Genomic DNA, 12217 nt, shown 5'->3' on the forward strand with positions numbered 1-12217 from the left:
TATATTTGGGCATTCTTTGTGAGGGGCAGTGCGGGGGTGGGCTGAGTGATAGTACAGTGGATAGGGCCTCTGCCTTGCACCAGCTAACCCAGGTTTGATCCCCGGCATCCCATATGTCCCCTGAGCACTGCCAGCAGTGATTCCTGAGTGCAGAGCCAGGAGTAGAGTAAGCCCTGAGCATCACTGAGGTGGCCCAAAAAGCCAGAAAAAAAAAAAAGCCTACAGTGGGGCTCTACAATTTCTGAGTATACAAATGCAGTTCAGTTAGGTGAATTTGTTGTTGTTTGCTTTGGGGCCACACCTGCTGGGTCTGGCCAAATGAAAAGAAAAGAAGAAAGGGGAGCCAGAGGGGGTACTCCTGGCTCTGCACTCAGGAATCACTCCTGGTTGTGCTCAGGGACTGTATGAGATTCGGGGGGGATTGATCCTGGGTCAGTCACGTGTAAGGCAAGCACCCTACCCCCTGTACTATCTCTTCGGCCCTAGGTGATCTTTTAAAGTCTGATTTGTTTCTTCGGGGTTTTGGCAGACTCGGAGATTAGCTTTCTGAAATCCATTAATATTTCATTGAAGCTGTGCAGCAACAGCTGTAAAACTTGTTTGGTGGGCCCTAATTGCAATGAATAATCCATGGACTCTTTTGAAATGTAATTCTTCCAAGCATGTATGATAATTAAATTCCAGCCAATCCAGAGGCACTTTAAAATATGTTTAAAAATTTCTCAAGCCAATTAAAAAACTGGTTGATCCAACTGTCAAGTGTAGAGAAATATGCTAATTTATGCAAGGACTACAGTTCCAGGAAGGCCCTGGCTTAAGGTGAAGCACCTCTCCTGAGAAAACACCTCAGTGATACAATGTGATACTAAATCATACAATGTATTTTTAAGGCTGCTCTAAAGACAAAGCATACATTATGAAGGACCAAGGACAGACACTGGTATAAAATTAGGTGGTGGTTATTTTTATCCCCCAAAAGACTTCTATCTCCAACATGACAACACTGTATCCTAACCATGACACATTTATTTGTGCCATGTAGAGCCACAGTAGCAAGTAGCATTCTTAGATCACAAGCAAGCAGCGCCAGCACCTTTACCTTTTTTTTTTTTTTTTTTTTTGTATTTGGGCCACACCTGGCCATGCTCAGGGGTTACTCACCTGGCCATGCTCTGTACTCAGGAATCACTCCTGGCAGGCCCCAGGGGACAAAAGGCAGGCACCTTACCTGCTGTATTGTGTTGCCTGGGCCCCAACACCTTTACTTTTTTAAATGGCTGGGGAATAGAGACTTGAGTAATCTAAACCTAGATATTTTATTTACCCACCAAATATTTTATGGGATATGGGTCTGAATAAATTGTTTATCAACTTCAGCACAATTAAAAGCCACTTGAAAATCTTTTAGAACAGGGACTGGAGAAATAGCATAGGGAGTAAGGTACCTTCAGTCGTGGATACTGCAGAGGTTCCCCTGAGCACCACCAGGAGTGATCCCTGAGCATCACAGGGTGTGGCCCCCCCCAAAATAAAATTAAATTCAAAAATTTTAATAATTTAGGGGGCTGGAGAGATAGCACAGCGGGTAGGGCGTTTGCCTTGCACGCGGCCGACCCGGGTTCAAATCCCAGCATCCCATATGGTCCCCTGAGCACCGCCAGGGATAATTCCTGAGTGCAGAGCCAGGAGTAACCCCTGTGCATCGCCAGGTGTGACCCAAAAAGCAAAAAAAAAAAAAAAAAAAAAAAAAAATTTTAATAATTTAGAACACTTCTGGGGCTTTCCTATGTATTTTAATAATAACATTCTGTATCATTCTTTTAGGATGCAAAAATGATCCTACACATCCTTTCATCTATCTTTGGTGTTTATTTAAAGTAAGACACCCCCCAGCATGTTTTCTTGAGCACTCCCTGGGAAAATCAACCTAGACCACAAAGGCACCAATTCCCAGCCCACAGCATTGTAATTAACATTTCCTTAAACTCTCTGGGTAGTACATGTTTTGTGGAGAAGTCTCAACAATTTGAGATTTTAAATGGCTAGTAATTATACTTGGACCAATGAGTTGGGTAGCTTCCCTTTTAAGACTGTGGAGGATCTAAGGAAATTCCACAAACCGGTGATAAGGGCACTCTGCAGACAGAAAAGGCGGTAGAAATTCCTGCTCTGAGTGGCCTGACTCCTCATCCTCATCTTGGCTGCCGGAGTTGTTTCTGCCGCGGTGTCTGTGTGTCTTTAATGTTGACTTACGGGTTCGCAGATAAGGTTTCACGGCTACAGCAAAGGCGACCGTAGTGCATTTGAAAGTTGGAGGGAATCATTGTTGGCTAAGTTCAAGTGATGGGTTAGGATTGGAATGCAGGAAAAGTATTTACTGGGGCTGGTTCCAAACAAATACTGGGGTTTTGCTTTGAAACACCTGCCCCCTAGACCGCCCTCCCCGACCCAAGGTGGAGAGTGTGTCTGTGTGCGCGCCGCGGTGTCAGGGCGCCTGCGGAGAACAGCATCGCGTAGGTCTGAAAAAAAGGGGGGGGAGTCAGCCAGCCAAATAAACCTGTTTCTTAAATAAACGAATCTATTTCTGAAGTTAAAAAAAGAGTCCCAAAGGAAACAGGAATTAACAGCTTGAGAAGCTTGATTTTTAAAAAATTTTTAAACAGAAAAAAAAATTTTTTTTGGTAATTAAAAAAAAAAATCCTAATCTCCACGTTCTCTGCTAGGCGAGGAGCGAAGTTTGGAGGTAGCCGCCGGGCGAGCGGCGCGGCGGCCGGCGCGGGGAGCGGGCCCCGCCGCCCGGCGCGGGGGTGAGCGAGAGAGAGCGGCGGAGCGCGTGTGGCCGGCGCCGCTCGGCCGGGAGCGCCCGCGCCCGCGCCCCGCGCCCGCCGCCGCCGCCGCCGCCCCTGGTGCGATGGCGCAGAAACCCCGTTGACAAGGCACTGCTTTTTCATGACGGTGAGTTTCCCTTTGAGTGTATTATAATTTTGTGATAAAAATTTCAAGGAGAGAGAGAGGAAAAAAAAAGGAGAGAAGCCACACCACGTCCTCCGGCGGCGGCCGCCCGCGCGGGTGGGGGCGGGCGCGCGGCGGGGGGGCCGCGGACGGACAGGGAGAAAGAGGAGCAAATTAGACGCGGCTCGCCCCGCGCCGAGATTAGGTTTCAGCCCAGAGAGCTATTGGCTCAGGCGCTGTTTTTTTTGGGGGGGGTGGGTTTGTGGGTGGGTGATGGTGGCGGTGGGTGGATGTTTAATGGACACGGAGAGGGGGAAACCGGGGCGGGGGGGGAACCGGGAGCTGCCTCCGCCCGGGCCCCGCCGAGACCCGGCGGCGCGGCGCGGCGGGGGCGGCGGGCTGGGGGCGCCTCGCGGGGGGACCCCCGCCCCCCCTCACACTCTCTCTCACACACACACACGGCGGGCGCCGGCGGGGCTCCCCCCCCCGTTTCCTCTCTCCCCGTCCTTTTCCGCGGATGCAAATTTTCTGGAGCGGGGAGCGGGAGCGCCGGGCAGGGGGGCGGCGAGGGGAGGGAAGCCTTTTAATGACTCATTGATTGAGCCGGGGAGAATTAGGCGTGTGCGCGCGAGCGCGGGCGCCCGGCCGCCCCCCGGAGCCGCCGGGAGCCGGGAAGGGGGGAGCGGGGGCTCGGCGGGCCCGAGTGACGGCGGGCGGACGCGGGCGGCTTCCCCAGTCCCCTCCCCTCGCTCTCCTCCGCCCTCCCCCCGACCCAGTCGCCGCTTCTCTCCCGTTTTCTCCCCTCCTCGCGCCCTCGCACGCTCCGAGGCGCCCGGGCCGGGAGTCGGCGTTTTTCTGGGGCGCCCGGCAAAATGGAGCCCGCGTCTCGGGAGGGGGAGGGGACGCGGCGGCGTTTCGGGGGCGCCCGCCGCCGCCGCCCCGGGGAGCTCGGGTGCGACCCGGCCTCGCGTGGCGCCTCGCGCCGGGGCCGCCGACACGGGCGGCGGCGGCGGCGAGCGCGGCTGAGGGCTGAGGCGCTGAGGGCCGCGGGGCTGAGGCGCTGAGGGCCGCGGTGCTGAGGGCCCGGGACTGAGGGTCGCGGGGCTGAGGCGCTGAGGGCCAGGCGCTGAGGGGCTGAGGGCCGCGGTACTGAGGGCCGCGGGGCTGAGGCGCTGAGGGGCGGGGGGGCGGCGGCGGGAGGCGGTAAGATGGCGCTGGGCCTGGCCCGCCGCCAGCGCTGGTGGCGCAGTTCGGAGCTCGGCGGGCGCCATCTTCCCGGCCGGCCGGCCGGGCGGCGCCCTTGGCGGGCCCGGGAGCCGGTGCGGGCCGGGGGCGCGGGGCCTCAGCACCCTTTGTTTCTCCGCGGAGGGCTGGGCCGGCGGGCGGGGGGCCGCCCCCCGGGCCTGCAGGTGGTGGGCGAGCCAGGTGGAAGAACGGCACCGCGCTGTCGTTGGTTTAATCGCCACTGGGGCGGGGAGGCCGGGGCGAGCTGTAACGCGGTTCTCTTGTTCCTAGGTTCCTTTCGCTCCTTTCTTTCTGGGTTGTATCTTAAACCCCGGAGAGGCTCGGATCTCGTAGCCGGATTGTGGGGATGTGACGCGCAAGTGTGGGCTTTGCTATTATTACCGAATCCAGCGCTAAGGAACGAAGTGTTTTCTAGAAAGCCGAGACAAAAAAGAATAATAATAAATTGAACTTGTTTTAAAACATTTCGAGGTGTTATGTCCCGTTACCTTTCTTTAAAAAAAAATCGCTCGATGTTTGTGAATTTGTCTTTTTTTTTTTTTTGTCCGTTTAAGGCTTCCTAGTTACCCCCCAATTCACTAAAGCGTTCCCTTTAAAAAGCCTTAATCGCCGCCCCCAACACATACACCCAGTAGGTCCAAGTAGCTGTTTGTGGAGATTGGGTGGGGTGGGAGAGGTGCACTTTGTTTTTGGTTAGTGATTGGGAGGAGGAAGGAGGTGCAGCTGTCAGCAGAGATGGGAAACAAATAGTTAATCCTGGGGGATAAAAATAATGGTGACACCTCTAGGTGTGTCCTTTTGTTTATAAACACAGATCGTGGGTGCTTTTAGACTGTTCAGTAAGACCTGTTGAGCACTGTTGTATACCAGAGTTGTGCTTGATGCTACGTAAAGTCTTACACTTACTGTGTCAGTTCTTCAGTCTTTCTTTTTTTTTGGGGGGTGGGGGGGAGTCACACCCCGCGGTACTCAGGGGCCACTCCTGGCTCATGCACTCAGGAATTACTTCTGGCGGTGCTCGGAGGACCATACGGGATGCCACGGATTGAACCGGTCTGCCGTGTGCAAGGCAAAGGCCCTACCTGCTGTGCTCTCACTCTGGCCCCCAGTTCTTCAGTCTTGATCTTACCGGATTCTGAAGAAAGGAGCTGAGGTTCACAAAGTTGGACCACAGAGGTTTTCTTGGTCTATAAACCTGGGGATTAGATTCAACTGGGGTGAATCTCGTTATAAATTGTAGATTTAGGGGACCCGAGATATAATACAGTGGGTAGGGCACTTGCCTTGCTGGGGCTGACCTTGTGTCTATCTGTGGCATTCCATATGGTCTCCCCGGCACCACCAGAAGAGGCCCCATTCCACACACACCCCCAAAATGGGGGAAAATACATTTAGGGTACTATATGTCTTTGTACAAGAAAGTCCACATTTTTTGTTGTTATTTTGCCACACCCGGCCATGCTCAGGGGTTGCTCCTGATTCTGCACTCAGTAATTACTCCTTGCAGGCTAGGAGGTCCATATGGGATGCCAGGGATTAAACACCAGTCAGCCACATGGAAGGCCAAGTGCCTTACCGAGCACTGTCTCTCTGGCCCAAACCTAATTAAAGTGGCCTCAGTGACATTTCAAACAGATCGATTTCTGCCCTCATAATTTATGATACAGTAGAGAAGACGGGAAATAAGGTAATTACAGACAAAGGAAAATTTAAATTAATAAGCTGGTGGAGCTAAATGTGTTGGGTCAATGACTTAACTACTAAGAATCAAGGTGTGTCAGTGCTTTGAAGAGGTAAATTGTAGCTGAGTCATGAAACAGCTTCTGCAAGCCTTGTGAAAAGCCAGAGAGGCCCAGGCCCAGGGAACAGGTGCAGAGAGCTGACTGAAGAAGGCTTTGGGTGTACTAGATCACAGGGGGATTTAAGTGTTTTCAATTTTAATTTAACACTAGCAGCTTATAGAAGGCTTCGATTAGGGCAGCAATGGGATTTGTTTTTGTTTTTTTGATCACTTCTTAGTGCTTGTGGAGGACCATGGTGCCAGGGATCAGAGCCTAGGCCCCTATTTGGAAAGCATGTGTTTCAGACCTTTTAATCTCCCTGAACCTTTATTTCTAGTTCTGTTTTTTAAATAATTTTTGGAATTGTTTGGGCCCCACCCAGCAGTACTCAGTGCTTACTCCTGGCTCCTCCCTCCTGGTGGGATTCAGAAGACTGACTATATGCAGTGGCAGAATTCGAACCAGGGTCAACCTCATGATGGGCAAGAGCCTTAACCTCTGCTCCATCTTTCAGTTCCAGTTTTATGGGGGTGTTTAGGGGACAGAACATACCGGCCAATGCTCAGGGCTTACTCCTGACTCTGCCCTCAGGGACTCTTGGGGGTATGAGGGGCCCTATGGCATGCTGAGTATCAGTCCCTGGTCATCCACATGCAAGGCAAGCACCCTACCCTCTCGTCCCACCAAGCACTCCAACCCCAGTGACATTATCCATTTGTTTTGAGAGTCTGGGAGTGCTGTTATATAGAATACTTTTTACCATTCCCAGGCCCCAAAATAATTTACCAAATCATACTAACTGGTATTGTTATCTGTATTCACCTATATTCAAGCTGGGCTAAGGGATCTAGATTGTGGGAGTCACTAGCATGCTGATGGCATGTCACAGAACTGGTCCAGCTCATCTGTGATCCCAGAGGGCTAGACACAAACCATAACTTGCTTCCTGTGGCTAAAGGTTGGGCGAAGTACAGTCATTAAAGCAGAAGAGCAAGTTTGCCTTTTCACAAAAAAGGAAGTGGTGGGCCAGAGCAATAGAACCCCAGGTAGGACACTTGCCTTGCATGTAGCCAATTTGGATATGATTCCCTGGCACCCCATATGATCCCCAGAGCTCAACAGGAGTGATCCCTGAGCATTGCCGGGTGTAGTCCAAAAAATAAAAATAAAAAACGGAAATGGTTTCTTTGCCAAAATGCTGCTGAGAAGTTAAACAATGAAAGTAATGATTTATGTGCTGGAATTTGGCAATGTAAGGTGGCTGTTTTGACAAGCAGTTTTCTTGGCATATTGGGATGGATGCCAGGTTGGAAGAATGGGAAGTGGAGGAGTTGTAAAAGGGCTTACTGGGAAAGTCTTACTGTCCAAGTGAGAAGCGACAGGAGGACCAAAGAAAGACCTTTCTTTTTTTTTAATGATAGGAAATAAAAGCACACTTTCTTACAGGCTGCAGAGGACCTAATCTATGTGATCTGTAATGAGAATTTAATAGGGTGAGACTAATGAAGAGATTGACTACGAAAGAAACCAAATCTCATGGAGGAGAGAAGGAATTCAGAACAGGACAAGGTTTGTCTTTGGGGGGAATCAGAGAAAGCACAGACTGTAGTGGAGGCAGAGAATGTGGTAAACTATGAATTGGAGATAGAATGGGGGCGGGGGGTTATGTTGTTGGTTTCTGTTTTCTTAGTGAAGACTGAGCCAAAACCAGTGAAGAGAGAGTTGTTGGGATGATTTGAGGTAAGTATAGTAGGTTCTGGGTGGGGAAATTGCTTAATGGGCTGGAGTACATGGTTGGCCTGGGGACTTCTGGATTCATCCCAACTCTCCCAGAAGGGTCCCTGAGTCCTGAGGGGTGTGGCCTAATAATAAACCAACAGAAGGAGTACTGTTGGGAATAAGGTCTGAATTCTGGGCATTACTGGATGCTTGGCAGGGGCTAGTGGTTCTGACTTGAAGCGGAAACCTATCAGTTGAACTGTGTGGCTTTCTTTTTTTTTTTTGCTTTTTGGGTCACACCTGGCAATGCACAGGGATTACTCCTGGCTCTGCACTCAAGAATTACCCCTGGCGGTGCTCAGGGGACCATATGGGATGCTGGGAATCGAACCCGGGTTGGCCGCGTGCAAGGCAAACGCCCTCCCCGCTGTGCTATGGCTCCAGCCCCCTGAACTGTGTGGCTTTCTGTCAGCAACATTCAGTTGTGACAAGGCGAGGAGTAGCAGTGATACCACTCAACCAGGCTTGGAGTTGTGACCCCAGGGACAGAGGAAGAGGAGAGGAAGATCTAGAGAAGTGAGGGAGCTCAACAGAGGCATTACGAGGGTGATGACAGTGATGAGGTAGGGGAAAACAGGAGAAGATAGTGGCAGGGGGCAGGAGGGTGTGAGGAAGGGAAAACCAGGAATTTAACTGGGAAAATCATTCTTGGTTAATAAGGAATTAGGGGTTGGAGAGCTAAGAGAGTGGGTAGGGCACTTGCCTTACATGCTGCTGGCCCAGGTAAAATCCCCAGAACCCCATATGGTCCAACAAGCCCTCCAGGAGTGATCACTGAGCACAGAGCCAGGAGTAAGCCTGAGTACCTCAGGGTGTGCCCTCCCTTCCCCATTTAATTAGTGGGTACAGATTTCAATTTGGAATGATGGAAAAGTTCTAAAGATGGGTAGAGGCACCACTGGGACAACACTTGAGTACTTAAGCTGTGAACTGTGTGCCTATCTTATCACAGTGGAAGGGGAATTCAGTTCAAATATTTGCCATTTAAATATTTGTTGGGGTTCAGGTACTTCTTGCACACTGCCTTGTACTGTCTTCAAAGTGCCATATTTTCTGTGAAAGAAACTGCTTTCAGAGAGCAAATGACTGAGGCTGAAAGAGTATTGTCCCTCTTATTCTCCCAAACTTGAGCATGCCTAAGTAACCTGCGGACACCAGGATTCTGGAGTGGGAGCTGGAATCTGACACTATTCGCTTCCCTGTTCACTGATGTCTTCTGAGCCTTTAGCATAGCTTTGGAAACAAGTGGGAAAATTTGCCGACTAAATACGTATGAGAACTCGCGTAGAGCAGAAGGATGAGAACTAAACAGAAGGGAGTTGTTGAGAGCAGCAGCAACGGGAAGGGGTCTGTGAGGAAAACATGATGGTTCAGTAGAGAAAGTACTTGGCTTCCCCTGTTGGAATTCCCAGCACCACATCAAGCACTGCCAGGTGTGACCCAAACCCCTTCCTATCCCCTGCACCCAAAATATGTGATTCTTACTTGCTCTTGACATCCTTCATTCCAAGGTGGTTATGCCAGATTACAGGTGGGGAGGGAGAAAACTAAGTATTGGGGGAAATCATTCTCCTAAGACTTAGATGATACCAATTGGAAGTAATTAGTATTCACTTACCCTCTTCTCCAATTGCACTGAATCTGCTGTCACTCACTTTCCCCCAAGCTTCCTTCATTCCCCAAATTGCTACTTAGAGATCAATCGGTAGAGTGGAATTAGAGAAAAGTTGAGTAGACTGAATGAAAAGATGCAAAATAGGTGACAGGTCCTCACAGAGACAGTAAATAACAAGGTCATTTGTCAAGGGAGGAGGCCAAAGATTTTGTGTTTATTGAGGGAGAAACACGTTTATGAAATATGTCAGGTCTGGGGACACATGTGTAAAGAGAGTACCACTCAGCTGAGGCGAGAGAATGTGAACTAAGTTACTGACCTGACAGTTCTCATGGGCAATAATGTTCCACAGTGGAAAGGGAAGCAGAGTGGAGAGAAGGATCTGAGAGAAGGAAGGGGCTCTGAAGGAGAGCGCAGGAGAGCTGAATGGAGGCACAGCTCCCTGCTGGGCATGATAGTGCAGGTCCCCCTCAGGCACCCTCACAGAAGGTGGAAGAGAAGGCGTTGGGTGTGAGTTCACAAAGTAAAATGCGGGGGCTGCTGCTGCTGCCACACGTGTGTGTTCGGTGGCCCAGAGCCGCCTCCCCACCTCCCCGGGCCTCCCCAACAAAGAGACAGGAAGGCAGGGGACCACAGCCTCATGGTGAAAATGGCCCGTTTAATGCAGAGCTGCTGGCATACTTATAGAACATCTGAGGGGGTCAGAGGTGTAGGACTGCACGTCCATGTGATTTACAGGGGTAAAACATTCCGGCGGAGATAAACTCATTCTCCCAGGGACATCTATATTGCTTTTCTCTTTCCTTCTAGTCGTATATATCAAACAATTAAGTCAGTTAGTCAAACAATTAATTCTACTTTTTACCAATGCTTTTAGTCATTTGGATAAACACAGTTAAGAGATAAAGATCCCAAAACTTAGTTCTCTGGGCTCTGAGACCAAGCCAGGCTTTTATTAAATCCCAGACTAAGTCCTCAGGTCAGTTCAGCTAGTCCTTCCCCATGGGGGTCCTATCTCTTAAGTCAGAACAATTTGCATCAAGATCATGCTCTCTAGACCATCCCGTTTTGATGCTGGGGTAGCTTTGCCGCTCGCTCTGGGTCCATTCCAGTCCCACAGCGAGACCTCCCCTTTCAGGTGTTAGGAACTATAGCAACTGAAGTCTGAGTCAAGTAATTCACTGTAATCACTGTAATCCCATTGCTCATCGATTTGTTCGAGCGGGCACCAGTAACATCTCCATTATGAGACTTGTTACTGGTTTTGGCATATTGAATACGCTACAGGTAGCTTGCCAGGCTTTGCCATGTGGGCAAGATACTCTCGGTAGCTTGCCAGGCTCTCCAAGAAGGATGAAGGAATTGAACCCAGGTTGGCCCCGTGTAAGGCAGACACTGTACCCGCTGTGCTATCACTTCTGACCAAATAATTATGTCCAGGAGTAGATATATTTCAGAGTCAACCAACTCCCAAACATTAGGAGCATAGCATTAATGGTCTTTTTGTGTTTAACCAAAGAACATTGCTCTAGAGGATATAGGGGAAATATAAAAAGGCTATAGGGGAAATAGAAAAGCAGGTACAAATACACAGCACTTCAAATTACATAGCAGAACAAATACAAAATTGAGAATTAACAGAAACTTTTGGTGTATAAGTAATCAAGACTGACTTGGGGAGCTGAGACAATGAGGGGTAAGATACAAAGGAAAGGGTAAAGATAAACTTTCACTAAATTAGGGATGCTAGCAAGGACACGAGAAGCTTTTCTGGGAAGAGGAAAAGGGGCGATTCACAGATGAAGCCTAAAACACTTTGGGTTAATATCCAACAGTTGGGGAGCTGGCATTTCCTTACCTCATGTGTGCATGCACTCAGAAAATTCCGGAGCCCTCACTGCACCAGAGTTGCTCAAACCCAGGCTTTCCCTGATTCTATGTTGACCCCACATAGTTGTGCTGTTGTATAAGTTTATTTTTAATAAAATTGTGAAAATGAACATTTTCTGAGTTTATTTTTGGGGGTGTTGGCAACCTTTGGCCATCTCGCAAATGCATCCTTCCATGAACTAAAGTAAAACCTAAGCACGGGACAGTGGGGCCTGCCAGGAAGTGACCTTTTCAGTTTCACTCATTTCGGCTGCTGCCTTGTGCTTCCAGAGTTAAACCTTGTGTCCTGACCTGCCACTGAGATGTTTTTACAGGAAATGGGATGGAAAGAGAACTGTTGCTTTCACCTCTCACAATACGCCTGTAAGGCGGTTTTGTTATTTCTGAGCCTGAGGCTTGGCAAGCACAGATAACCTACCAAAGATGGTACGCTAAGGGACAGAGCTGGGATTTGCATCTATCATGCAGGTCCACTTGTACATTTTGCCATTGATGTCTAACCTGTGTGTGTTTATGTTGGTTTTGGACCACACGTGGCCATGGTCCGGGGCTGCACCCAGCTTAGTGCTTGGGGCGCCATGTACTGCGGGGATCAAACTGGGCCTCCTGCATGCACAGCCTGCACTCCAGCCTGTTCAGTGACCCCCTAGCCTTAGGGTGGAATTTCATTCTTTCCAGTTTGTTAATTTGGGTTTTGGGGCCATGCGCTGGGGCACAAACAACCTGTTCCTGGCTCTGTGCGTTTTAGAGGTTGCTCGTGGTGGTGCTTGGGACCACGTGTGGTGCCCGGAACCGGGGTCTGCCGCATGCAAGACAAGGGCTGTAGTCCTTGTGCTGTCTCTCTGACCCCTAGTGTGTGAGTTTTAATCTACAAGTGACAGTCTGCTACTTGAATGTTTTAAGGTCTTAAATTTGGATGATCTTTGTTTTAATAGAAGAAATAAAATTATATTGG

General features: G+C 49.8%; 1 protein-coding gene across 9 annotated transcripts in view; it reads left to right on the forward strand.

Annotated features, from left to right (window-relative positions):
* BICRAL (BICRA like chromatin remodeling complex associated protein) overlaps positions 1–12217 on the forward strand; it is a 130106-nt gene that overhangs the window by 33090 nt on the left and 84799 nt on the right. For 6 of the 9 annotated variants that reach the window (XM_055136641.1, XM_055136635.1, XM_055136643.1 and 3 more), the window contains one exon: positions 2724–2955. The exons of 2 other annotated variants lie outside the window; for them this stretch is intronic. The gene's annotated coding sequence lies outside the window, so the exon portion shown is untranslated. Of the gene's footprint in view, positions 1–1824; positions 1878–2723; positions 2956–12217 lie in introns of all 9 variants that reach the window. One more of the 9 variants, XM_055136639.1, reaches the window with a different exon arrangement.

Source organism: Sorex araneus, chromosome 4 (assembly GCF_027595985.1).
Source record: "Sorex araneus isolate mSorAra2 chromosome 4, mSorAra2.pri, whole genome shotgun sequence".
Lineage (NCBI taxonomy): Eukaryota > Metazoa > Chordata > Mammalia > Eulipotyphla > Soricidae > Sorex > Sorex araneus.